We start from the raw sequence: 26,858 nt of genomic DNA on the forward strand, positions 1-26,858 counted from the left end.
TCCGCTTGGCCGCCCTGCAAGTGAGGCAGAGAGCCACACACTGGGTCTAATTGTACCACAGGCAGCGCTGGGGCCTCGGCCGGGAGCTTCCTGAATACACACCCCTGCTGCATGGTGTTCCAGCCTGGAGGACAGTTAGATAAGGTAAGTGATTTAATCTCTGTGCCTGTATGTTCTGTGAGTTTGTAGTCCTGTATAGCTGATGGAACTAATCTGCATTTCTGTATAAATTATTACTGGGAGTTGTAGTCCTCAATAGCTGGTGCCATTCTGCATTGCAGCAGTGCAGAATGGCATCCGCTATAGAGGACTACAAGTCCCAGGAATGCATTATAGTGGGTGGGGGTGTTGGGGGTATTCTGCATAGCCGACTTTTATTATAATGCATTGCTGGGACTTGTAGTCCTGCATAGCTGGTGATATTCTGCATTGCTGTATGATGATTATACAGCAATGCAGAATAGCTCCAACGGTGTAGGACTACAAGTCCCAGCAATGCATTATATTTTTAAGTAGGGATACACCACTGCCAATACTGGGCATTTTCACGAGTACTCATACTTGTGAAAATGCCCCGATACTAAACGCAGATACAGGTATTCTGTCGAGAACGCCGATGTAGTCTAATTTGCCGACCTCAGCATCTGCGCTTGCGCATAGACCAGTATTATCGAGGAAACCGGGATTTATTCACAAAGTATTTCATTAAAATCGTTAATTGTGACCGTTAATAATATTCCATCCTTCATTTACTGCCATGGACGGTATATTATTAACGGTCACAATTAACCATTATAAACTAATACTTTGTAAATAAATGCCGGTTTCCTCGTTAATCCCGTCTGTGTCGTAAGCGCAGATACTGGGTCAGCGTTCTCGACAGAACACCGCACTAACATTTTAAACAAGCGGCTGCCTGAGGTCCCGCGCTTGTTGGGGACCTCGGCAGCCTTCCTGTTAACCATGTGGTGCCATTGCGGTTGGGGGGGGGGCCCTTCATGGTTTCTTGCACCGGGGCCCTGAAGGTTCTAGTTACGCCACTGGTTACCAGGTAACCAGGGACGTCTATCTGTCATTACAATGAGAGCTTGGCAGAGCCGGCTTTCATTTCCCCGCTGGCACCGACAAGCTCTCATTGTAATGACAACTGGTCCTGGCCAATAGAAAACAGTTGGGCGGAGCTAGCTGTCACTGCTAGCTCTGCCCAATCGTTTTCTATTATTTTTTCACTTCAGGTCGGTTCTTCACTTCAGGTCGGTTATTCACTCGGCTGCCTACGGCAGCTTTGTGAATAACCCCCTTAGTAACTGTTGGACAAGTTGGTCTTGATAAAAGTCAGAAGCAACTAAATGTATCCTACAAGTATTCATAATTTTAGACAGGGTAGAACTGGGCTGTGGGGCAGGAGGGCATTTGCCCCTGTGCAGTACAAATAATATGTTGGGATGATGGTAGTGCATATAAATGCTCACCACTCAGACCTCAATCAGAGTGGGGCCCACAGTCAGTGATACATGCAGGCAATATATAGCTATTTCCTCCCTGGTCCTATCTGCCGACTTGTAATTACAGTGTCTACTTGAAGGCAGTGTTCCAGCGTTGACTTCCTGTGTGGCTCTGAGATGTTATGTGACTGAATGCTGAGAGCCGCAAAGAAGCTCAAGGCTGAAGTGTGTTACTATCTTTTATGTTCTTCAGCCATTTGGCTGCCTGATCCATTTTTTGCATACATGTTGTAATGCACATTTTAGGCCTGAAAATTACTCAAAACCCACAAAATGTTACATATTTTCTGAAAGCAGAGGCACTGTAGAATAAAATAGTGGCAGTTGACATCTACCAAGGAGGTCCTGGGCATCCAGAAGGGGCAGATAAACTCAGGACACACGGCATTCACACAAATGTAGAAGTGATCATGCAGCTTTGCAGCTGACAGCCGGCAGAAAAAAGGTAAAGGAAGCTGCTATACCGGCTGGGAGTTTGTTTACATGCCGTCCCCAGTTAAGTTGGTGGTAGTAAAAGAGTTAAGACAAAAGCCCTCTTTCACCTCCCAGATCTACAGTTCCCTGCTTTTATCTGCTTTTAGGTGCTGGGTTGCATTTGGAAAACATTTTTGATGTACCTGCTTTATGATACATTTGAGTTTGTTACTTTAAATTAACGTATAAGAAAGCCAAAACTTTTGTTCAGGTTCTGGATAGAAAGGAGACTAGTTAAAATCCCTCTCACTTTTTGTGCAGTGTTCTATCGTGCATATTTCCCTTCTTTTCCTTTACTAAAGGCACAACAGGCAGGCAGTGAAATTCACTCCAATGTAAGGGGACATCCCCTCTTATATACTGTATTGTAGATGTCACAGAAAAGTTAAAAACAATGTTCACAATAGGAGAGTTCTTTAAAAAATGGATCGTCATCATTTGGTCATAATGTGGTCTTTCGTAATATCTTCCTGGCACAAATTATCCCAATATAGAACGATACCAGCTATAATGTTATAAAATGATATCTCACTGGGCCTCGTGGTGTCTCTATAATGACACTTCCATTTGCATGTGATAGCATTGATTCTCTATAATATCTCCCTGGTCAGTATGACCTCCTTATATAACATGACACTTGCACCATTGTGAGAAAGTGGTCCCTCTGTAATATCTTCTTGCCCCACATCTTCCTTCTTTAATGACACCTGCAACAAAGTGGTAACTTCAATATTTTTCTGGCCACATGGCCTCTATATAACATAACACCTGCCGAAATGTGGTAGCTTCAATGTTTTTCTGGCCACGTGGCCTCTACTTAACATGACACCTGCAACAAAGTGGTAACTTCAATATTTTTCTGGCCACGTGGCCTCTATATAACATGACACCTGCCGCAATGTGGTAGCTTCAAATGTTTTTCCGGCCACGTGGCCTCTATATAACATTAAACCTGCCGCATGGTACATGGTACCTCTTTTATATCTGCTTGGTACTCATGGCTGCTCTTTAATACGACACTTGCACCAATGTGGTTAAATGGTCCTCTGTAATATCTCCATGGCCCACATGATTCCACTGCAATATGACATGTGTGGAAATGTGTGGCTTGAGTTGTTATCGCCAGTCTCTGGTAGTACATGTAAACAGACTGCCTACTTATCAGCTCGGGTTAAATCATATAACCTTGGAATACTATATTACTGTCATGTTTAGACATGAATGGATTTATGTTTTTGATTTCAAATGAGTAAAGCATTGTGTGTTGTGTGCTTAAAATTCATGTTGCAGAAAAAAATAATCTCCTAACCAGCGTATTGGCTATACTAAAATATATTCACATAACATTGTTAGGTATTAGGCATAGCAAAATGTAAACAATCAGGGGACAAAGGTTCAGTTTCTTAGTTAAGGAACCATTGTGTGTTGTTGCATAGATGGTTTAGAAGCAAGGGGGTTTATTTACTAGCATATGGAGTGAATTAATATTCTATGTAGATTATGTTAATTTTCTGAATGACACATACATTTATATACCACTGTTTTTTTGTGTCTTATAAATGCGTTTTCTACATTCTCTTTGCCTGTTCATGAAGATTTCATGTATAATCTTTGCAGGCAGCAAAGGAGAGAATACAAAACATACATTAATATCTATACACTCACACACCAACATACACACTTGCATTCAATCCACCTCAAGTTTTATTGTTTATTAATTTTTATTTATTTATTGCATTCCATCCTGATACGTTGGTTTCCACATTTATCTCTTTGTAACTCCAGCTGTGAGATATCCTACAACAGTTCCGAGTTTGCCCCATATCTTGTAGACTGATTAAAGATTCCCATCACACACCTTACTGGAATCGACCTTCACAGGTAGCTAACGTAATGATCACATATATGATTATATATGTGATCATTACGTTAGCTACGTTATATATAATTATAATTATCACATTATAACCACATGTGGTGCCTTCATCAGGCAAAACCACAGGGGCTGCATGTGGTTCTGAAATGTTGTGCTTGCTTTTGACACCATGCTTATCTGAACGTCAACAAAAGGCGGATCGATAAAGTGGACTTTGGTGTGAAGTTATACTTCCTCATCCATTAGCCATTTCAGCGCCCACTGGAGCTCTATACTGCGATATGCCCTTTTGGAGTGCCATGGGACATCTCCAATACTTAATAAAATTCCGGATTTTATTAAAAACTGTTTATCTCTTAGACTCACTCCTACTGTTACAATTCCTTATTATAATGTAAATATAATGAAAATTGAAAGCCCACCAAAGAAATTGATACCCCATCATAAAAAGACATTGTAACCTGGGAACTAAGGAGCAGAAATCTCACCGAAAGTGTTCGTACAGGAAATAAAAAGTCATTGGGTAATTCACCTTATCACCATCTGCTAAAAAAAAGTGCCAGTTATGGGAGGAATATCCCTTTGATGTGCTGATTAGTTTTGAGATGATTTATGCAGTTGTAATATTCTATCACAAAATGAACATCGGCACAAGGTTTGTGAATATGCTTCATAGCAATATTTAATAAAAGTGTATTTTCTTTTTCAAACTATCATTTCATTTCCCCCAACCATATAAAAAGATAGCTGCAACTTTCCGTTATCATGCTCACAGCTTGGCACCAAAATGGTAATTTAGTTTGGAAAGAAACTGATTAAAGTTCAGCATTTGGAAAACGAGTAACTACTCTTCTTATTTAAAGTGTATCTAATTCAAGAAATGTAATTTATTTCAGCTTACTGGCCATTTTTTTCAGGCTTTTTTTCTCCTTTATTTTCACCTGTTGAACCTGCCAGTAACACACTTCTTATCCTAGGATACGGTCACCCTGTGCTGCGCTCTTGACTTAGGCTACAGAACACTTCTCACTCTCTTCTTCTTACAAAAGGGCGAGGTGTTCTGTTGAGATTTTTCTTTAATACACAGGAAATTACAAAGACACTGGTTTTCTGGCAGGATCAACAGATCTAAATATTGCTAGCCTGAAAAAGAGAACAAATTCGGCCACCACATATAAAGAACAGGTAAGCTGCAATATATTACATTTGTGTTCTTCAGTTTAGATATACTTTAAAATAGTAACAATATGCTTTAACTATATTCAGTATTACATATATTTACATAAATACTTCACTATTAATTAAGAGCTAAAACATATACCTGATTTGGCAAATGACAGCAGAACCAGTAGGATTAAAAGCAACTTCGCTCTGAAAAGAAAAAGAAAGAGACGCTTTAGGAAAACTGCTCAGATCACTATTAAATGTGACAGAAAAAAAACAAAAAAGTCCATTAGTAAATTGAATTTAAACTTTAACAGTGTTAGTAGCAAATACCTTAAAGAGCAATTCTGCAGGGTCTGGACACCTGCCATGGTAGGCGCAGACTCTGCTCACAGTCTAGTGTGAGTTTGATATCAGATCTCTAGAGGAAATATCAGATAAGATTTCACATAACATAAATCCATGTTATGTGGTTAAGGTGATGTGATCTGCGCTGCCTTATATAGGCTAGAAGTCGAAATGGAAAAGGGAGGGGACCAGAAAGGGGTGGAGTGTTGTCACAATGTACAACGTAGATGGTTTATCGAATTTGGATGCTTGTATGGAAACTTTTTAACTCTCATCTAAAACTTTCTGCATTCTTTGAATTATAGGCCCTTCTATCTATCTATCTATCTATCTATCTATCTATCTATCTATCTATCTATCTATCTATCTATCTATCTATCTATCTATCTATCTATCTATGTACCAGATCTATCTATCTATCTATCTATCTATCTATCTATCTATCTATCTATCTATCTATCTATCTATCTATCTATCTATCATAATCTATGTACCAAACCTGTCTATTTGTCTGTCTGTCTATCTATGCCTTTTTTTGTCATTCTATAGATTTTAAGGTTCCCTGCCTTGTGGAGCCGCCCCAGTGTGATCAGGTGGAATTTATTACGGAGGAAGGCTTGCTGTGAGTCATTTGCGCTGGCAAGATGTTTCAAATCTATCTATCTATCTATCTATCTATCTATCTATCTATCTATCTATCTATCTATCTAAGTAGCAAATACCTTAAAGAGCAATTCTGCAGGGTCTGGACACCTGCCATGGTAGGCGCAGACTCTGCTCACAGTCTAGTGTGAGTTTGATATCAGATCTCTAGAGGAAATATCAGATAAGATTTCACATAACATAAATCCATGTTATGTGGTTAAGGTGATGTGATCTGCGCTGCCTTATATAGGCTAGAAGTCGAAATGGAAAAGGGAGGGGACCAGAAAGGGGTGGAGTGTTGTCACAATGTACAACGTAGATGGTTTATCGAATTTGGATGCTTGTATGGAAACTTTTTAACTCTCATCTAAAACTTTCTGCATTCTTTGAATTATAGGCCCTTCTATCTATCTATCTATCTATCTATCTATCTATCTATCTATCTATCTATCTATCTATCTATCTATCTATCTATCTATGTACCAGATCTATCTATCTATCTATCTATCTATCTATCTATCTATCTATCTATCTATCTATCTATCTATCTATCTATCTATCATAATCTATGTACCAAACCTGTCTATTTGTCTGTCTGTCTATCTATGCCTTTTTTTGTCATTCTATAGATTTTAAGGTTCCCTGCCTTGTGGAGCCGCCCCAGTGTGATCAGGTGGAATTTATTACGGAGGAAGGCTTGCTGTGAGTCATTTGCGCTGGCAAGATGTTTCAAATCTATCTATCTATCTATCTATCTATCTATCTATCTATCTATCTATCTATCTATCTAATCACCCAAAAAAAAAAAAAAACTCAAGTAGATGCACTAATTACATGCAACATTGTTAAAAATAAAAACATATGTAACCCATAAAAGCAAATTAAAAACACAAATTTCTGTGGAATTTATGTTCAGAATCATCTGCCCAGTAAGAATGATCATATCACCACCAACAATTGTTCACTAGTGTGGAAAAGATCCAGGTCTTTTATCAGTCAAAAGTGAACAATGAGTGAAGACTCAGACCTTAAAGGGTATCTAAACCCGAAAGCAAAAGTGTAATATTTATTATAGGTATTTATATAGCGTCAATAATTTATACAGCGCTTTACATACAGAACATTCACATCAGTCCCTGCTCTCAAGCAGCTTACAATCTAACCCAGGGGTAGTAAACCTCTGGCCCTCCAGTTGTGGTGAAACTACAAATCCCATGATGCATCTCTCTTCGGGAGTCATGTCTGTGGCTGTGAGAATCTTGCAATGCCTCATGGGATTTGTAGTTCCACCACAGCTGGAGGTTTGCTGCCCCTGATCTAAGGTCTGTATTGCACACGCATACAGGGCCAATTTGATAGGAACCAATTATAGCCTTATAGCCTTCTGGCATGTCTTTACAGTGTGGGAGGAAACCCACACAAGCACAGGAAGAACCTGCAAACTCTTTGCAGATAGTGTCCTCACTGGGATTTAAAGCAGGGACCCCCCCCTCCCCCCCCAGAGCCATATGTAACAGATCACAGTTTGGCAGTCCTTAACCAATTCCTATCCGGCTGTTGCTCTAGCTACTGTAGCCAGAGAGAAGCTGGTAAATCAGATCTGTGCTTCATCAGCTTCTTTGGGGTCCCTAGGTGACATTAGGGGTCTTACAGACCCCTAATGTTTACAAATAGAGAACCTGTCACTGTATATTTGCTATCACATAGGGGGCTTTTTATCTAGGTAGGTATTTTGCTAGGAGAGGGAATACACTCTAATGGGTATAGACCTTGCCACATGAGAAAAAGTAGCCACTCACTGGAAGCTCATGAAAGCATCACGCACTAAACTCCCAATACCCTTGAACAGTCCCTTTTAGCTGTTTCACCCTGCAGGCAAACTTCTGAATGGCCATAAGAAGTCGGTGGCTTGCAGTGACTTGTCACAGAATGTCCCTAAAATCCTCCAGAGCCCGTTTTTCTTTCTGTTACCTGCTAAAGCAAAAACATTTTTAGTGTTAGACAGAGTCGGGGAGGGTTAGACCCCCTATCAGGGCTTTACTGCTATCGTGAGCTCCATTAGAGAGATTTACACTCGTTTCCTGTTTTCTGACAATCCTGTGACAAACATTATGGCAGAAAAAATTTGCAACAGAGACACAGAAATAGAATTCTGACAGGGGTTCTAGCCTTGCCCTAATCTACTAAAAAGTGTTTTTATTTCTATGTTGCTGCTCCCCTCACTTCCTGTCTAGTAAATTGTTTTCAGCAGAATAGGAACTGAGGGGAAATCTTTCTAATGGAGCCCCAGATAGCAGTAAAACCTGACAGGGGATCTTATCCTTATCCAATCCATCCAAAACTAGAAATTTGGCTTGACATACCCTTTAAAGGTGTGGCCTCGGAGTACTGTCTATGGATAATTTAGGATTTTTCAGTATTTTAAACCCCCTCTTTCCTTGTCTCCTCAGGAAGGGGCTTTGAGAACCATATGCACTGCATGTAAGCTAAAGGATGTTCTGTAACGATACATCAGATGCTAACTGTAGTGGTAGAGCTAAAAATATCTGCTTCACTGCTGCCCAGAACAATGATAGGCATAAAGTATGTGACATATAGCGTGGACTGGGGATGAGAGGAATTATTTTGAGAAAAACGGGGATGAGAGGAATTATTTGGGGAAAATCGATTTTATTGTCAGCAAAAGTTTGTCAAAGTGGATACTCTTAGTTTTGCGGATTGAGGTGAAATTTGCCTAAAGTTGTTTTTATTTTATTTAGTATTCCAACTATTTTTATTTTTTCAATTTTTTTCTCTATAGGTTGAACTCGATGGACTTGTGTCTTTTTTCAACCTAACAATGTAACGATGTAACTATGACTGTTGTTTGTGTACTTTTTATTTATTTATTTGTTTTACTTTTTCTCACTGTCTGTTTACTTCTTTTAATAAAACAATGAGACCAAGGAAGGGACATTTGTTTAGCACAAGAGCAGGTCCAGGATAATTAAAGGAGAACTATGGGGTTAAGTCTTTTCCCCATAGTTCTTCTTAGGGTAACGGGAGGACACAAACTAGCGTCCTCCCGTCACCCTAGGCTCAGTATACCTCAGTACCTCAGTATATATATAATTGAGACGCCGCAGTATACCGCGAGCTGCTGCTCGCGGTATTCCAGGAGCCATTTAAAGCCAATTTAGCACCCTTATAAATCACCAAAAGCCACCTTAAAGTAGTATTAAATGCTCAAATTTTATTTCAGGAATGAATCAAGATCAAACAAATATACATTGCCCAGCAAAGTATTTCTTAAAATTTTTGCCCAAGCATTAACAGTCATTATGTAACCCAACAGCTGGCTCTAACTCTCTCAGCTTGGCTTCCCTGAATGTCCTGTTGATTAAAAGATCACAAGGAACAGAGCAGTCTCCAACAACTGTCCATCTACTAGTAAGAGGAAGGATGAAAGGGGAGAAGAGGAGTAGTTTTACCTGCTGTGCCTGTGTGTTTGTGGAGACACATCTTACTAGCACACACAAGAGGAAATCAAAACTTTGAAACATCAAGGAGCAGCATCCATTGTAAATGACTTAATTAGCATTTTAATTAGCTTAAAAACCTTTTTGACTTTAATATCACTAAGTTTACCTTCCTTATTGACTCTAGTACATTTTGGCAGAATGGAGAAATTTCATAAAAATCCCTCATTTTCACAGGAATTTCTGGGTAATAAATACTTTCTTTTTTGCTAATCTCTAGTGTGAACATTGCTGTACAAAGTCTGCAAGATGTTATGTACAGAGAGGCGTCGAAAATCTCTGAGCTTCACTGAGCTACAGAGTGCGTAAAGAGCAGTGTAAGCTCATCCTACCCCCATAAAACTCTGATAAAAGCCTCTAAATTCCAAGCTGACTGTCTAGAGTTTACAGAAGAAAATATTACCACCGGGGATAATGTTCCATATTTGCTAAGAAGCCCTGGAAGAGAACAGACATGAAGCAGTAAGATGAAATTCTTGACTGTTGTCACATATACAGTGGGGCAAAAAAGTATTTAGTCAGCCACCAATTGTGCAAGTTCTCCCACTTAAAACGATGATAGAGACCTGTAATTGGCATCATAGGTAGACCATGCCACTTCATTACAGTTTTCAGTTACTTACTGCTTACATAATATACAACAACATTAAGTAGGGCAATAGCTAGCCCAGTGGATGTCTCCCTCTTACCTATTGTTTACCCTTTTATTAGACCATAACTTGCTGATCAGAAGGTAATGAAATGACTGACCTTATGAAGTGACATTTAAGTACCTGCCAACATCTATCTGCATTAACTGAGTCAATAGGCACAGGTTTAATACACAGAAAGTGAATTACATCTGTGAGGAAATGTATGTGAACCACAAGACCATAAATGTATTGGTCTTTGTTAATCTTAGCTCATAAACTCTATTCTAAGGAGCATCCAGCAAAACAAGAGACAAGCAGCTTTCTTGAAGACAGTATATCTAAAGCCAACACTTTTTAAAAAAATTTTGGATAGAGTAGGGGGAGGGTTAAAACTGCTGTCAGGGTTCTTTTTTTTTGCTTTCTGTGTGGCATTAGGATGATTTTTCCTTCACTTACTGCCTGCAGACTAAATGCAAAGTGAGAGGCTACCTTTCTAATGTAAGGCATAGCCCCTCTTAGACAGTTGTCAGTAGGGATGCACCGAAATGAAATTTTTTAGGCCGAAACTAAACATTTTGTCAGGCCGAAAACTGAAAACAATTTTTTTCCACCAACCTTGTTACATTTTGTTAATTTTTTATTCATTTATTTTTTACTTTACTGTTAGGGGCTCTGGGGAAATATCCGGTCCCTGATATTTCCCTTTTAAAACAGACAGAGAGATGGAGTACACAGAGTCATAAATCTCTTCTTCTGCAACCACTGTTATGAATGAAAAGGAAGCCTCTATATTGAGTGCTCCTGTCCATTCATAAACTGAGGAGTCCACAATCATGAATGAACAGGAAGTGATGTTAAAAACTTCCTGTTCAGTCATACCTGGGGACACAGTAAACTTACTATGTCCTCAGTTATTTACAAACACTCAGCAAACAGCCTTCAGTGTTTGAGGAGAGCTTGGCCTCTTGTGACAGCTGACAGTCATCTCCTCCCCCCCCCACCACTCCAATCGGCCTCCTCAAATCTTCTGTCTTCCCAGCTGGACAGCGGGCATCGGAGGGGCACAGACTGGCGCCCAGTGGGGAGTAGAGAATCTAGATTCACTGCATTTTCGGCCGCATTTTTGGTTGTTATGGTACAATCAGCATTTTGCCCATAGTACCATTTTTGGATGAAATATTTTGGAATGTTGGTGCATCCTTAGTTGTCCGTTGTCTTTCCCATTGGAAGAGTTCCCCTCTATTCCTGTTTTGGCGGCAACTCAAAAATTTGGATCTACCCCCACTTTTTTTAGAGAGCATGAATCTCCCTAATAGGAATACAGACAGTGATAAAAACCTGATAGTGGTTCCAACCCCTCAGCACTCTATTTAAATCTAAAAAAAAGTTTTGCCTTTAGTTCTACTGCTTTAACCTTTTAACATGATTATGTAAATATAATGAACTCAACTGCAGCATAGACATCATAGATAAATACACCACATCCCAAATATAAATATGTGACACCAAATTACTTTGATAACAAAAGCAACCATCTTGGACTTTAAAGGTGTTTGAGGTAAGTATTCATTAAGTGTACAAAAAAAGTGTACAGAAATATGCAAATTTTATTTTATAGGATATCAAAATCACACTATAAGAACAAACATTAAAATTAGTGCTTTAAGCAGTTTGTATGGGTGTAAGCCAGCACAAAGCACCAATGCCCAATCAGCCTTACAGGGTATAGAGAGTCCAAAGTTTCAACAAGTCATGCAATCATATAATTGTAGATGTCCAGTATGAAGAAAAACTTGGTGTGGTGCTATAAAGCAAAGAATTTGCAGAATACAATCTGCTTCATCAGACTTTATTGTTTTTAGTGGTTTGTTTTGTATCCTTAGGAGCATAACAGCTTACGTTACCACCTCCACTCCACAGCCAGGCACCAACCACCGTTTGACCCTGGGACAACAAGGGAACACAAGAGGCCTCCAGTTAGTCGTAATTGAAGTTGGAATATAGGCATGTATCCGGATCAATGGAGCCTAGTACCAAGGAAGACTGTACATTTTTGTACACTTGTTTTATTTTGATGAATACTGGCCTTGAACACCTTTGAAGTCCACGATGGTTGCTTTGTTATCAAAGTAATTTGGTGTGTCATTCTGGAAATGTTGAATAGGGATTGTAAGGTCAGTGCTGGCTGCAGCTGTGAGCAAGCTTTTAGCAACCTTCAAGCAGAGACATGCTGAATGATAGAACCCGAACACACACAACAGCTCAAAAATATAGATGTAGACAACCACCATTGTAGGCACTAATGCTAAAGCATTTTATATTATTTTTAGATTTAGATTTGCCATTATCAAAACTCACTTTATATACAAACCTTTATTAAAGCTTTGGATGGGCTGTTGAAGGATTAGAATATATGTAATTGTTCCCATTGTGGAGCTTTCTCTGCTAATCTGTCTTCAAAGTTGTTTGTCTGTGTCCCTTTTGGAGAGATTTTCCCTAAAGTCCTCTCCCTCTGATGCCAGTCAGTGGAAAATCTCCCCACTGGGATCATAGAGAGCAGAAAAGGAGAGGTTCTAATCCTGTCCCACTCTATCCGAAATATAAAAATGATGTTTGGATGGAGTAGAACTTTAGAGAAACCTGTATTGTAAAAATGATGGGGTCTGCCATTGATGACATTCTCCTGTAAAATGCTAGTTGCCTATCTTTGAGTACCCTGTACAAGAATGAGGCAACCAAATTCATAAAATCTATCTACTTCTTACAGGTCATTAACGCAAAAAAACTGAAAACACTGGATCACCATAATATGCAGGCGCTAGACATCCGTAACCTGTAGATTACCATTCTCTGCCAACACATATGTCACTATGACCAGAACTGTTCCCTGCTACAGAATAACATTGGTTAATCTTCAGCCAAGTTTCTATTAAACTGGTAGATGATGAATTTGAAGGAAAGCAAAAGGTGGGAAGGTCATGAATCAGAATGATTGGATGATGCGTAAGATGGCATCTGAAAATTGGAAGTAAACCACTGGAGAAAGAGGCCAGATTATTTTGTAACTTGTTAGAATGTCAAAAGCACAAATATTGTAGAGCTATGTAGTGCTAGGTAGGACATTCTTTTGAAACATGAGGTGGGGTTACTCCATGTACCGTATATACTCGAGTATAAGCCGAGTTTTTCAGCCCATTTTTTCTGCTGAAAAGTGCCCCCCTCGGCTTATACTCGAGTCAGCGTCTCAGTGGTCAGGTTTCTTCTTACTTACCTCGCCGAGTGTCGCGTCGCGTCACTGCTGCTCTGGTGGGCGGCGCTCCGAGCAGGGTCATCTGGCAGTCTCCGGCCACCTAAATTAGGACCCGGAGACTGCCAGATGACCCTGCTCGGAGCGCCGCCCACCCAAGCAGCAGTGACGCGACGCGACACTCGGCGAGGTAAGTAAGAAGAAACCTGACCACTGAGACGCTGACTCGAGTATAAGCCGTCCCGAATATAAGCCGAGGTACCTAATTTTACCACAAAAAACTGGGAAAAAATATTGACTCGAGTATAAGCCGTCCCGAATATAAGCCGAGGTACCTAATTTTACCACAAAAAACTGGGAAAAAATATTGACTCGAGTATAAGCCGTCCCGAATATAAGCCGAGGTACCTAATTTTACCACAAAAAACTGGGAAAAAATATTGACTCGAGTATAAGCCGTCCCGAATATAAGCCGAGGTACCTAATTTTACCACAAAAAACTGGGAAAAAATATTGACTCGAGTATAAGCCGTCCCGAATATAAGCCGAGGTACCTAATTTTACCACAAAAAACTGGGAAAAAATATTGACTCGAGTATAAGCCGTCCCGAATATAAGCCGAGGTACCTAATTTTACCACAAAAAACTGGGAAAAAATATTGACTCGAGTATAAGCCGTCCCGAATATAAGCCGAGGTACCTAATTTTACCACAAAAAACTGGGAAAAAATATTGACTCGAGTATAAGCCGAGGGGGGCACTTTTCAGCACAAAAAATGGGCTGAAAAACTCGGCTTATACTCGAGTCAATATTTTTTCCCAGTTTTTTGTGGTAAAATTAGGTACCTCGGCTTATATTCGGGACGGCTTATACTCGAGTATATACGGTATATGAGGCTATGTATCTTCTAGGTTTAAGGAATTGAAATACTTAGCTACAGCCTACAAAATTATTATACAACCGGAATGACCCGATGATCAAACAGACTAAGTGAGCACCAGATGGTGTCTCTTATAGAAGCAAATTAAAAAATAGAGGGACTACAGCCAATGACCTAAATCAACTTAGCCTTTCACTTCATTGTGAATATGATGCCATGATATGTGACTGGCAACATTCCGAATTTTGTGTCTGTCCCCACTTAGATTAAGTTAAATACTGTATTCTGCTGGCATCTTAAAATTAAATCTATGTAAATATTAAAACCAACTGATGCAAACCTGACAATATTTTGGATAATAGCTTTCCATGTTTGTGCTTGTTTATCACATGTCATCTGTTATTCTGTTAAAATATGGATAACATATTTGGCATAATAAAAAAAATTGTCACTTGGATGGAAAGTCTAATGCCAAACACTGCATGTATCTATTTAGTACATGGGAGCTCAGAGACACACTTTTTAAGATACTTAGCATCACTCATTGATCACTACTGGTATACTGTATATACATCTGTATGTGCGCAATTCCAATTTAACTAAAGTAATCATTTTATATTTAGAGGTTAGAAGTTTGCAGTCCTTGATACACAACACTAGCTTTGAGTTATTTTCAGATGTTACAAAGGATTTACATTTTATACCTAAAATTGATCTTTGCTAAAGACCATCCTTTCTTACAAAAATTAGTCTCTCACTTCTTAATGATCATGTGCTCTCCTGCAATCTCAAAATTAAATTAAATTATAATGAATATCTGAAATATTATATATTATATTATAATGATTGACTATATTTGGTTAGCAAAAATTTACGGAAATACTTTGTTGGACAATGTATATTTGTTTCGTCTGCATTCATTATTTTAAACAAATTTTTAGATTTTAATACAACTTTAAATTACAATTTGACCGATACCAAATATAATATGAATTCTAAGTATGTTTTGTTGCATCTTGTAATATAGGTGTGTTTGGAGTCTAACTGATTGTTATTTTCTTATATATTAAAGTAACCAGATTTTATGAATATAACTCCATCACAGCAGGAATGATGGATTATTTGTAGAGTTTGGCTCTGATCACAAGTTCAATCACAAATCAAAAACCAGACTCACGGATGTGTATTTGCTTCTAGACTATATACAGACAGTTTAAGACAGCTATTTATGACCAGGCAGCATTATAAGTAGTTATCTCAGCGCTGAAAATGCCTTAGGCAATCTCCTGCCGAATCATAATCCTTATCAGCTCAGGGGCTGCTCCTCATAGAGATCAGGGATTCCCTTCAGCACATGCAAAGAAACCAAAAGCAGAGTGCCGCCTCCATGTGCAAAATCATTTATTGGATGTACAAAAACTATTAAAATTATACTCAGAAGTGTAAATGAGCAAACGCTTTTATCGTTGCATTTCAACTGGTCAACCTCAGGAGGGAATTCACCCTGACTGCAGATACAACGACTGTCAATTACATTCCTGACTCTTCCAGCCGATGTGTGCCTGGGTCTGCTTTTTGCTTCTTGGCAGGCTGCATTGTAAGCTTTTTGAGGACTCTGCTAGAGGTTTATGGCCTACCTGCATTACATCTAAATTATCTGCTTTGTTTCAATGTGTCTTTTTCTGGGCATGTGTTAAGGTGCCCATACACCTTACAATTATCTGCAGATTTTCTGTGGTCAGATGGAAAAGGTGCAACAGATTCCTCCATCTACACTTAACTCTCCACCTGGACCAATCTGTTGCACTTTTTCCATCTGACCACAGAAAATCTGCAGATAATTGTAAGGTGTATGGCCAGCTTTACCTTCTATGATTGCCTAGCACAGACATGACATTTAGATCTGACTGTTTTATTGTTATCGACTTGCGAGTTGTTTAGAAAATAAGTTGGTACTGTTTTCAGTACAATTTCCCCAATATCCCAACTCAATTTGGGGTCATCAGTACCCTCACAGTGAGAAATAGTCATCTACCTTGTTTTGGCATCTTCAAGGACAATTTACCTTTTTCTAGGGTTACTGGTCTTAAGAAAGTGTGGTAGTGGCCAAAAAGTGGTAAAATTTTCAGGAGCGAGAAATTACAATTGCCTTTCTAGCCCTAGCCTCATATTATCCCTTAACACTGTTATGCTGTCATTACCCAGTTGGATTTAATCTGTCTTGCTCTCAGCCATAGCTGTTTCATCATATAGATGCTTTCTACGTGGCTTCTTTGCTTGAAATTACTTTGGTGAAATTCTGGGTCTTGTTTCTCTTAGGCTCCCTCTGCTGGGCCCTTTTCTACTGCAGACACCTTTCCAGATTCTCAATCCCTGTTTCAGCATTTTCTCTACTGTATATTCTGAGGCATCATATACTCCCTTAGTGGCAGTACTCTGATTGCTCCAGCTCCCTTTTAAAGGGTAATTTGTGGCACTCATAATTTGCTGTCCTAGAGTTTGTAGTATGTGGGGGTGACTCTTTTCAGACTGATATCAGTTCCTACCTCTGCTTGACCTTGAGCAAATGGTTGTGTTTCCTGACTGTGTTTGATATTTGTTCCGGTTTAACAGTTAACTATGCTTACCCTTCAACAACCTATGGCAACACTCCTCCACTAGGTTCTTGCATTTTCTGCCACTGGCTCTACCTGGCTGAATATAATTCAATGGGATATAAATGCTTCTTCAGAAGTGCAAATGTACTAAGGTTTTGCAAGCAAGCTCACTCGCTCTGTTGAGGCAGCTACATTAGCACAACAGGTAGGTAGGATACCCAAGGAAAGCCTAGAGTGTAAGCATATATTGAATGGGTGCCAGACCAAATGGGTGAAAATTTTTCCTTTTGAACTATATTATATGATTTGATCAGCATCAGTTGAACCTTGCTGTTGCTGAACACTTCATGTAATATAGTCCAAAAAGAGAATTCATACCACATCAATTAAGAGATTCCTTTGGTTAAGCCCTTTGCAGGTTTTTTTTTACGTTCCCACATTATTGTTTTAAGGGGGAGTGTTGTTGCCCCATTGGCTGTTATTCCTTTGCAATTGAATAGTTAAAGACTCTGTTCACCCATTTGATCTGACACCCATTCAATATATGTATACACTCCATCCTACTGGTGGCTCTGAGCATCTTCTGTCATCCAAGATCCTTACACAAGTTAGACTGAACCATGTATATACATGTGTCTGACATAGGAGCTGTCTTTGCTGCCTACACCGGAATTCTAAAGGATTTTACAAACTGCATTCTGCTGTCACCAAAAAAATAGGAATAACTTTATTTTGGATAGCAGTGCATTTAAAAATTAAAAACAGACATGATAAAAAAAAATGATACACACTGAATAATTACGTCATTCTGCATTTAGTCTCTTGATTTCTTTTAATTTAGTCGAGTAATGTATCTTGTTTTACCTATGTACTTTTTCCAAGAGCTGCAAATTTATGCCTTTCTCTGCTCGCTTTCTAATACATTTCACTTAACATCAAGAACAATGGCCTACACGTTTTGTTTATAGTATGGATTGTGTGACTTTATTTAAACTCAAAAAGCACTTTGGGATGGAAGTTTAAATGGCTGTTGGCTGCAGCAACTACTAACACCTGAAAAAACAAACATCCCTAATTCATACTTAAATATTAAAATGTTTGTGCTGCCAAAGAGGACCATATTTCACATAACTCTTTCATTACCAGTTTTGCTAGTACAACCTGAAGGCTATGTACTACAAATATTCCTGCTATTAGTTTCATTTGGGAAATAATTTCAAACCTAAAACAATTTTCTTGTATAAAGATAAGCTTAAATGTGGTATAAGAAAAGGAGTTTCAAGGAGAATATTCAAAAGTGCTTTTCAGTGCAAAACATGTCTCGGCTGCTGATAAATAATCAAGGAAAGTGCAACAAGCCGGACCAGCACCCAGGGATTTTGCAGTGGAGCCTGTGATGAACCACTGACCTTGAGCAATTTACATATCTTCTTATGCAGCTCATGTATGTTGGTGTACAATCAAATTTATTGTTAGGTCTCACTCTATGTAAGATTACATACAATCAACTAAATTGTGCAAGACAGCATGCACTGACAAACATCTAACTCATTTTATTTTTTTGCAGAGCTTAATTGTAGAGTCTCTATACTAAGGCCCCATTCACAGTGGGTGATTTGGGATTCCTGCTGCAGGAACCTACAGATTCCTGCTGCAGGAATACCAGCTGTCCCTTTTAGATATGGCCGCTGTACCTGCCTGTTCAAGTTAATGACTGGTTAACAGCGGCCATATCCAATTGTATAGGATAGGATAGATGCGTCCAGCTACAGTGACCTATACCAAGCGGACTGCCACCTACAGATGCAGCCTCCATCACCTGGTCTTTAATTTGAATAGGTACAGTGGCCACATCTAAACAGGACATCTGGCACTTCCTGAACAGGAATCCATAGGATCCTGTCACAGAAATGCCAGATCGCCCAGTGTTATATATTTAGTGGTTGTGTCAATCACAGAGAAAAACCACAAAGACACAGCTTGGATTGGGAAAAATATATTTAATTTATAACATATGGCTTCATTTTTGTATGGCTTAGTACTGTTTTAGATAAATAGGCACCCAGAGATTGGAAACCCTAATCCTAAGGTTTGCAGGCTTGTGTAAGAGACTTACATGCAGATTGATTCTTGCCCAAAAAAGCGTGCACGCACACAAGCATGCAAAACGTTGCTGTAAGTTCCTGGTAAAGGCGCTTTAGCACGTGGACGTGCGCATGCATGTGAGCGTAACGAGGCGCGCTCATTAGTGTGCAAGTGCACCCTCATTAGCGTGCATGCAGGTTCCGCAATGCGCCCCCCTCCCTGCCAACCCCCCCACCCCCCATCAACGGAGAATGGCAACCGGATGGCAGGGGCGGCAGGGTTAGTTTTAATTTTTTTATTGTTTTTTTATTTTTACTTTTTTATCACTTTTATTTTTATTTTTTTAATGCATTATTGTTTATTTATTTTTTATAATTATTTTCTAATTATTTTTTAATAATATTTTTCTTATAATTTTTACTTTTTAATCACCTTTTTATTTTTTTCATTTAATTATTATTTCTTATTATTTTTTAAATTTTTCTTTATTTTGTAATTATTTGTTATCAAATTTTTTTTCACTTAACCTTATTGCTATCACACAGGAGCTAACAAGCCCCCTGTGTGATAGCATTTGGAGGTGACAGGTTCTCTTTATTGACCCTGTCACCTCCAATACAGGAGTTCCAGCACGCCGCGACCACTTGTAAACGAACAAGCGGCTTGCTCACACTACATTTGGATCCTGCCTTGCCAAAGCAGGACTAAATGTAGAAAGCAACTTACCACCTGGCGCCCGGAACTGCCGAGGCTGGGTCTCGGTGGCCTTTTGAGAATCCGGCCCTGTGTGCACGCTACCCTATATAAACTGACAAGGAGCCATAACCAAGTTGCTGAGTGTTCTTCATCTAGTCCTCGTGTGCCCTGTACTCTGTTCCAGTATCCTGATTTCCTGTGCATGAACCCGGCTTGTGACCATTAACCCCGCTTCCTCCTTCTGATTTGGTACCTCTGCTCTCTGATCTCCTGTGTATGACCCTGGCTTATGATTCCTGACCTTTCTCCTGATCTGTGATTCGGCACTTCAAGATTCGGCTTCCTGTGTATGACCTCGGCTTGAACCTGACCCTGCTCCTGGTCTGCCACTTGGTGGATAGCTCCATCAGTACCCTGAGCAGCTATAGCCAGCCAGTGCTTCGTTGGACTCTCACCCGTTGCCTTCTCTGGTTTCCAGAGGTCCCAGTGTCATCCCGTTCCTGCCGATTCATCAGCTGATCCAACGCACTTAAGCGTCTCCTTGATAACTGGCCAGCCACCAGTCACCACTTCCAGAGATGTGGGACAAGAGGTGCACAAGCAGCCCCCTTCTCAACTGAGTCTCCAGTCAGGTACGTCATACTTTGTAAGGCAGCCTATCAGAAAAAGATGTGTTAGTGGCTAGGGATGGGCTCGATGTTCGAGTTGAGCGTGAGTTCACATTGAAAAATGATAATGTCCATTTCTTGTGTGTAAGAATGTCCGTTTTTTGTGTGCAGAAGTCAACGGCTTTGGAGATCCCACTGCATTCCGGTATACCCCTTATGAGTGGGTACTAAATGACTGCAGATGGCGCCACTATGTTCAAACGAAAAAGTAGTATGTCACCAGCATACCGACCTCAAATGTCCAAAAGCATCTTTATTGGCGTATGTACATCTTGTCAACAACAGGCAATGTTTTGGGGCCACCTAGGATCCCTTCACCAGACACAGTATGACAAAATTATATAATATCAACAGACCTAAATACAAAGTGCAAAAAACGCTAAATTATTTTGCGCTAGGTGAGTTTTTGGACGCTTGATCTCGGTGTGCTGGTGACATACTACTTTTTCGTAGTGGTGCCATCCAAAGCCATTCTAGCACCCACTCATAAGAGGCATAGCGGTAAGGAGTGCAGTGGGATCTCCACAGCTGTTGACTTCTACACACAAAAGACGGACATTTGCACACACACATGGACATTTTTCAAAATGTGCTGCACCGCAGCTAAAAGATGGGAATAGGCCCTATTTTAATATGAGTTTTAGTGTGTTGTAATGCATTTGTTAAAATGCAACAGTGTAAATGGGCTTTTAGAGCAGTGAATAGTCCTATCCTTCGATAGAGCTATGTCTAAAGTTTTAATCGGTATCTGAAAACGAGATAACCACGGTTGTGCTCAAGCACACTGTAGTAAATACTCATTTGTGAAGAGAAACAATAAGCTGGGGGATCAGGATATGGGATAGTACCATAGATCCATAGAGACAGTAGCCCAGCACTGATAGTTTTTGGAGTGGGTTTTTCTCTGCTGAACACAAGTACAAATCTTAAACAACTCTAAAGGGATTGTGTATATTGTTTAATATACCATTATAATTTCCTTTAAACTAACAGAGATAATCCAATGTTGCCACTAGATGGCAGTCGATACCCATAACTGTATAGATACAACTGCGGATACAACTGAGTATTTTTTACTCTTTTTTTAAAGTTTTTTTTCACTATTTCCAGTTTCTGATCTAAATTTAGAATGCATCTATCACTTTGTTATATGTGTTTTGTCTTTTTTTTTTTTAAGCTGCAGTCGACATTCTTTAGGATAAATTCAGAACGTTCAACTCTGCCAATCCAGTGAAATTTAATAATGACAGATTTCATTTACTTTTTATAACATTTATTATAAATAAAGAAAACAAAAAATAGAATGTTCTGCCACCCATGCACCAGTCATATAGGCTACTACATTTACAGGGGATGATGCAAGCTCCCAGAAATGTGGATATCAACCCATACGCTCTTCAGCCTCAAGAACCAGGGGTACGTAAAAATAAGGTCCTGATTTCAACACAACACAAATGCTGATTAACATCAAAAAGTATTTCCATAGTTGTATAGTTGCAGTGTTTTCTGGATTTCTGGATTGTCGTAGCACATCACGTATGGATTTTACGTGCTATCTGGTGGTTAAAAATGAAAGTGTTGGTAAATACAGTGTCTTCCAGCTTTCACATCTGTAGGGAAATAAGATGAAAGCTGTGGTTCTCCCCTTTGGTTGGGGGCCTCCAGATGGGCAAACTGCATATTTAAAATATATCTTCCACATTTACAGTGCTGAGGGCAAACTGGAGAATGGCTCATGTTTTGTCTTTGGATTCCCCAAACCAAACTGTTATGCACTGTCTTCATCCACACTGCAATGAGAAATTACCAAGTCGGTTCTTGACTTTGTCCCTTTTAATATATCTATAGCACTTTCCGTACTTAAAAGCAAACTTCACGCCTGGTAGCACCTCCTGCTAACTTTATCTGGGAAAATCAATCTTATAAAATAAAAATGTTGCCCCTTATTTGTCCTTAGAAAATCTCCTGTGTGGGAGAATTAACTTTTAAATCAGTTTTTAAATTTACTGACAATATCATTTTTGAATTTCTTTGGAATGGGTGGGTGTTTAATAAGGATGGGCTCGGGGCGTGTTCGCAGCTCTAGGTGCCGAGCACGCCAGGAAGCTGACAGCGCGCAGCGCCAATCACAGGCACTGAGACATTTCCCGATCTCTGCAGCTGTGGACCGGGAAAATGTCTCAGTACCTGTGATTGGCGCTGTGCGCTGTCTGCTTCCCGGCGGGCTCGGCGCGCGGAGCTGCGAACATACCCGAGCCCATCCTTAGTGTTTAACAGTGTTTTGCAATAACCCTGTCTGGAGGGGGGCTGGAAGTCCCTAATTTGTAAAAGTATTTTTTGACTGTACAATTAGTTGTTGCATATAGACTAGCCAGCAAGATGATTTATCTGGAGGCAGCAATAGTAGGTTTCTAGGAAGCCCTACACATCTGGTATTGAGAGGCCCTAATTGGCCATGTCCACTCACACTGTCCCTTATCCCTCATCTGGTGATATGGACTACATGGGGAGTAAAAATCTGCAGAACCTCTCACACAAAGGGGTGCTAGGCTAGAGATCCGCTAATGCACTATAAATTCTTACATAGGGTCTACTTAACACTAGCCAGATTGGCCAAAATCTGGCTACCGCATGCTTAAGTGGGACAGGGCTTTAGGTCGGACGTTGGACATGGAGGATTGGGAGGAGATCTGGACTAACGCCAGTAAGACCTCTATTTGTACTCTATATCAGGAAAATCAGTACAAGATTCTTTATCGCACCCTGGATCTTCTACACCCCATGAATTCTTCGCTGCCATCTGTGTGTTGGCGATGTACGACCTCAAGGGGCAGTCTATTGCATATCTTCTGGGAATGTCCCAGGATATATCCCTTTTGGAAGCGTACAATATCTTTGCTTCAAACGTTAGTCGATGAGATTGTACCAGAAGACCCTGTACATTTGCTTTTGGGTCTCCCCATCCCACATTTCTTGAGGACTACTACCAAACTTATTAACCATGTCCTTACTGCAGCCAGATGCCTTATAGCCTTAAAATGGCTGCCAACCACTCCCCCGTCGCACGCGGAATTGCTGCAAAGGATTCATGACAATCTTAACTTGGAATATCTAACGGCTCGATTGCATAACACCATTCCCAGATTCAAAGGGGTGTGGCAACTACTGGAGGGCTTTAATGGCTCTGCTTTGCTTCCTGGCGCTTTATCCTTCCCGTGATTATGAGATATGATCTTTGTCTTTGATTTTTCTTTCTTTTTTCTTTACTCTTTGTTTAATTTTCTATAAGCTCAGTGCCTCTCCTAGGAGTCTTGTTGTGCAATGGATCTATGGCAGTTACCGTTTCTCTTTTCTTTTCTTTTTTTGTATCTTGTACTATTTTATTGTTTCATTTAATCGAACTGCCCCTTAATTAAGCCCATGCTTATGTCGATGTATGCTTTTGTATCCATGTAAAAATTCTAATAAAAAAAGTAAGTTATTAAAAAAAAAATCTACCTTATGCATAGCTCCCACTGCTGGCATTATTCCCAGGATGAGGTAGATTTTCTGCATATATTCTGGAGCTGGCCAAATATACAGCTCTGGTGTTGGTGGATTTTACCTCCAATCTTACTATGATTCTGCTTGGTTTAGAAATGAATGCTTTATATGATGTTTGTCTCCTATCTTTAATAACCTCCTCAGCACTATATTTTCTTCTTATTATTTTTATTAAATGTCTTATTTTTAAACTTTTTCCTTTAAAAAAAATAAATGTTTTAAATGTTAAATTGCATTTTTTTATACTAGTCGGCACTAAGGGTTTTTTAAAATTTATTTACTGGGGCTTTGATACTTAGTATATCTGAGGAAAATACAGTATTTTCCTCAAGATACTTTGTATTAGTTTGTAACACACTAAGCTGACTCGCAGCCGCACAACACAGTGAGCTGCAATCTGACTTAGTGGCTGCCACAGCGATCAGCTATCCCTGTGATCACAGGCCTGGACCACCTAATCTGCTGTTGAGGGTCTGCCTCAGACCCAGAGGGACCCAGCAACAGCAGTAACTTAATGTACCGCATGACAGGATTATCCTGTCACCGGTTATTAATAACCTGGACGATATTGATGTTATAAGCCTGTCATTGGTCACAAAGGGGTTACACTTGTCTGACCAACAACTTTTTTATTGTCCAGTTTTCCAAATCCTCCTGTAGGTGGCAGTATAACTCATTTGTCTCTGAATAACTAAATCTTGCGTCCTCTAATGAACTCCAAAAAAGAGATTTTACAGTAATTTAAAAAAAAACTGTTTTGTTGTAGTAGGGAGGAAGAAGAGGAGAGATCAGAGATGTCCACAACAGATGACCAGCATAACCCAAAAACAATCCATTTGTACAGTTCATGGCTGAGATCATTTTAAATGTGTTAACTTATGTATCTATCTGTTCATTTTAATTTAATTTTAAATGTGATCTTACATACTGTGTTTCATATTTGTATTAAGCTGTGGCTGGAATTGGACTTTAACATTTGAAGGTAAATATATTGTAGAAAGCATTTCTTTTAAAGTATAAACCCAAAGCCTGTTTTCGAAGTATTTATTGCAAAGACCTGTTCTCTGATTGAGTCAGTCCACATCATAATGAGCGTGTTTTGTCAGGCTGTATGTCTGTTTAGCTTCCACCTACTCAGCAGTGATTTCGATGGAAGTCTTATCTCAATGGTAATATACTGTAGCTATGAGCTTAATTAGGGAAAGTGTGATGTAGCATAACAACTACATGTGTCTGGTGGAGACAAAAATAGACTTCTGACCATGTGTCATGAGCACAGTGAGTGTATTTAGACTTTATTCCTTAATTTAAAAAAAAGGGTTATAGTAATAGCACAGTGCAGGTTCCTGTTAAGTCTGTATTTCTTGAGGAATAGATAACATCTATCTTAAGATGTATTACATCCGCAAATTTCCTCAGTTACTATATTAGAAACAATTCACTGACTTTCCTGAATTCCTATCAAGTTTCCAGAGCCGCTCAGACTACTGACCAGCTGGGAATAATTGAATATGAAGAAGGAGAACATAGGTAATAAGAATAACATCCTTGGAAAGTCATCTACAGTTAATGCTAGACTAGGCTTCAGGTCTGTGCAGCTTCTCTTGGAGGAATACATATGGTTCACTATTACAATAACTGGGAAAAACAATAACCTCTGAATATAATAATGGCTTGCACACCTGACCACAGCAGTCTGTAACAATGCTAGCCATTAAACTTAGTGTAAATCACTACTGGATAAATAAACTAAGGACAACAGAAACAGGCTTTTCTACACAGGCTGTGGCTTTCTGAAGAAAACAAACATTGAACACCTTTCTTTTTTATGCACCTGGAATGTATTTAGCTAATTTAAACTTAACGTTCAAGTGGGCTTTATACATGTATATACTATTTTAGCTTGGGGCAAGACTGAGTACAGGCTTTAACCTCGCTATAAGTCCCCCGACCCCTCCCTGCCATCTCCAGCAGCATCCATGACCAGGCAGGTATCTCTTCCACAGGTGCTGGAGCAAAAAAAAAAGTCACTTAATCACCCCAATGCCCAGTATCACATCGGCACTGCTGACTTTATAGCTGCTACCATTCCAGCTGGTGGAGTTAATCCCCTTTCACCAGTTTATGGCCTGTGATGCACCGCAGCGGCAGGTACCCAGCTGCCCTTCACCAGTATGTGCAATGCTAACGTCTCTCTGTATTGCTGGACCACATGCTCATGACACATGGTCTAGCACACATGGGCTGGAATGGTACATCTCCTTCACAGCACACTGGGAAACTGTGATGGTGGCTGGGAAGGATTCAGGATGGAGCAAAATGATGGAAATGCTGGTCCTGCACCTTGGTGATGGAGACATTGAATTCACCTCTCCCCCTTCTCCACAATGGACGTAGGCGGTGACTCATCAGAACCACCAATTGTTGTTCATGTTGGCCATGATGCAGCAACTGCATCCTCAAAACCACACCATCACCACATCAGTGGCTCCTGATTTAGGACTTTTCCATTCAGAAAAGTGACCAGAAAGGTGAGCCGCCATGGGGCAGGGATTAGTGACAAGACCCTAGTGGTATTCCTGCAGCAGCACACATTGCATGGTGCAATAGACTGGGCACTGGAGGTACAGCATCAGGAGGAAGAGGAGGACTTTCTACTGCCTCAGGGTCAGCACAGCAGGATCCTTTGACTAATGCCTCCATACCTGTGAGGCAGAGGAAGCAGGATGCCGAGGAGAAATAGGAAGAGGAGCTGAGGGGTGCTGGCAGTAAAGAGGAGGTGTGTTGGGTGCTGGCAGTGAGTACTAGATTTTTTGAGGGTGATGACTGGGAGGAGGAGGGATGTGGTGCTGGCGCTCTGGAGGAGAAGGAAATCTGGAGCAAATTCAAGGGGGAAATTCCACCCCTCCCCGGTGCAAGGGGAAAATCATAACGGGAACTATGGCACCATCCAAAAGGAAGCACAAAGTTTCCCACTCC

This window comes from Nanorana parkeri, unplaced genomic scaffold, assembly GCF_000935625.1.
Source record: "Nanorana parkeri isolate BGI_ZX_2015 unplaced genomic scaffold, ASM93562v1 scaffold660, whole genome shotgun sequence".
Taxonomy (NCBI): domain Eukaryota; kingdom Metazoa; phylum Chordata; class Amphibia; order Anura; family Dicroglossidae; genus Nanorana; species Nanorana parkeri.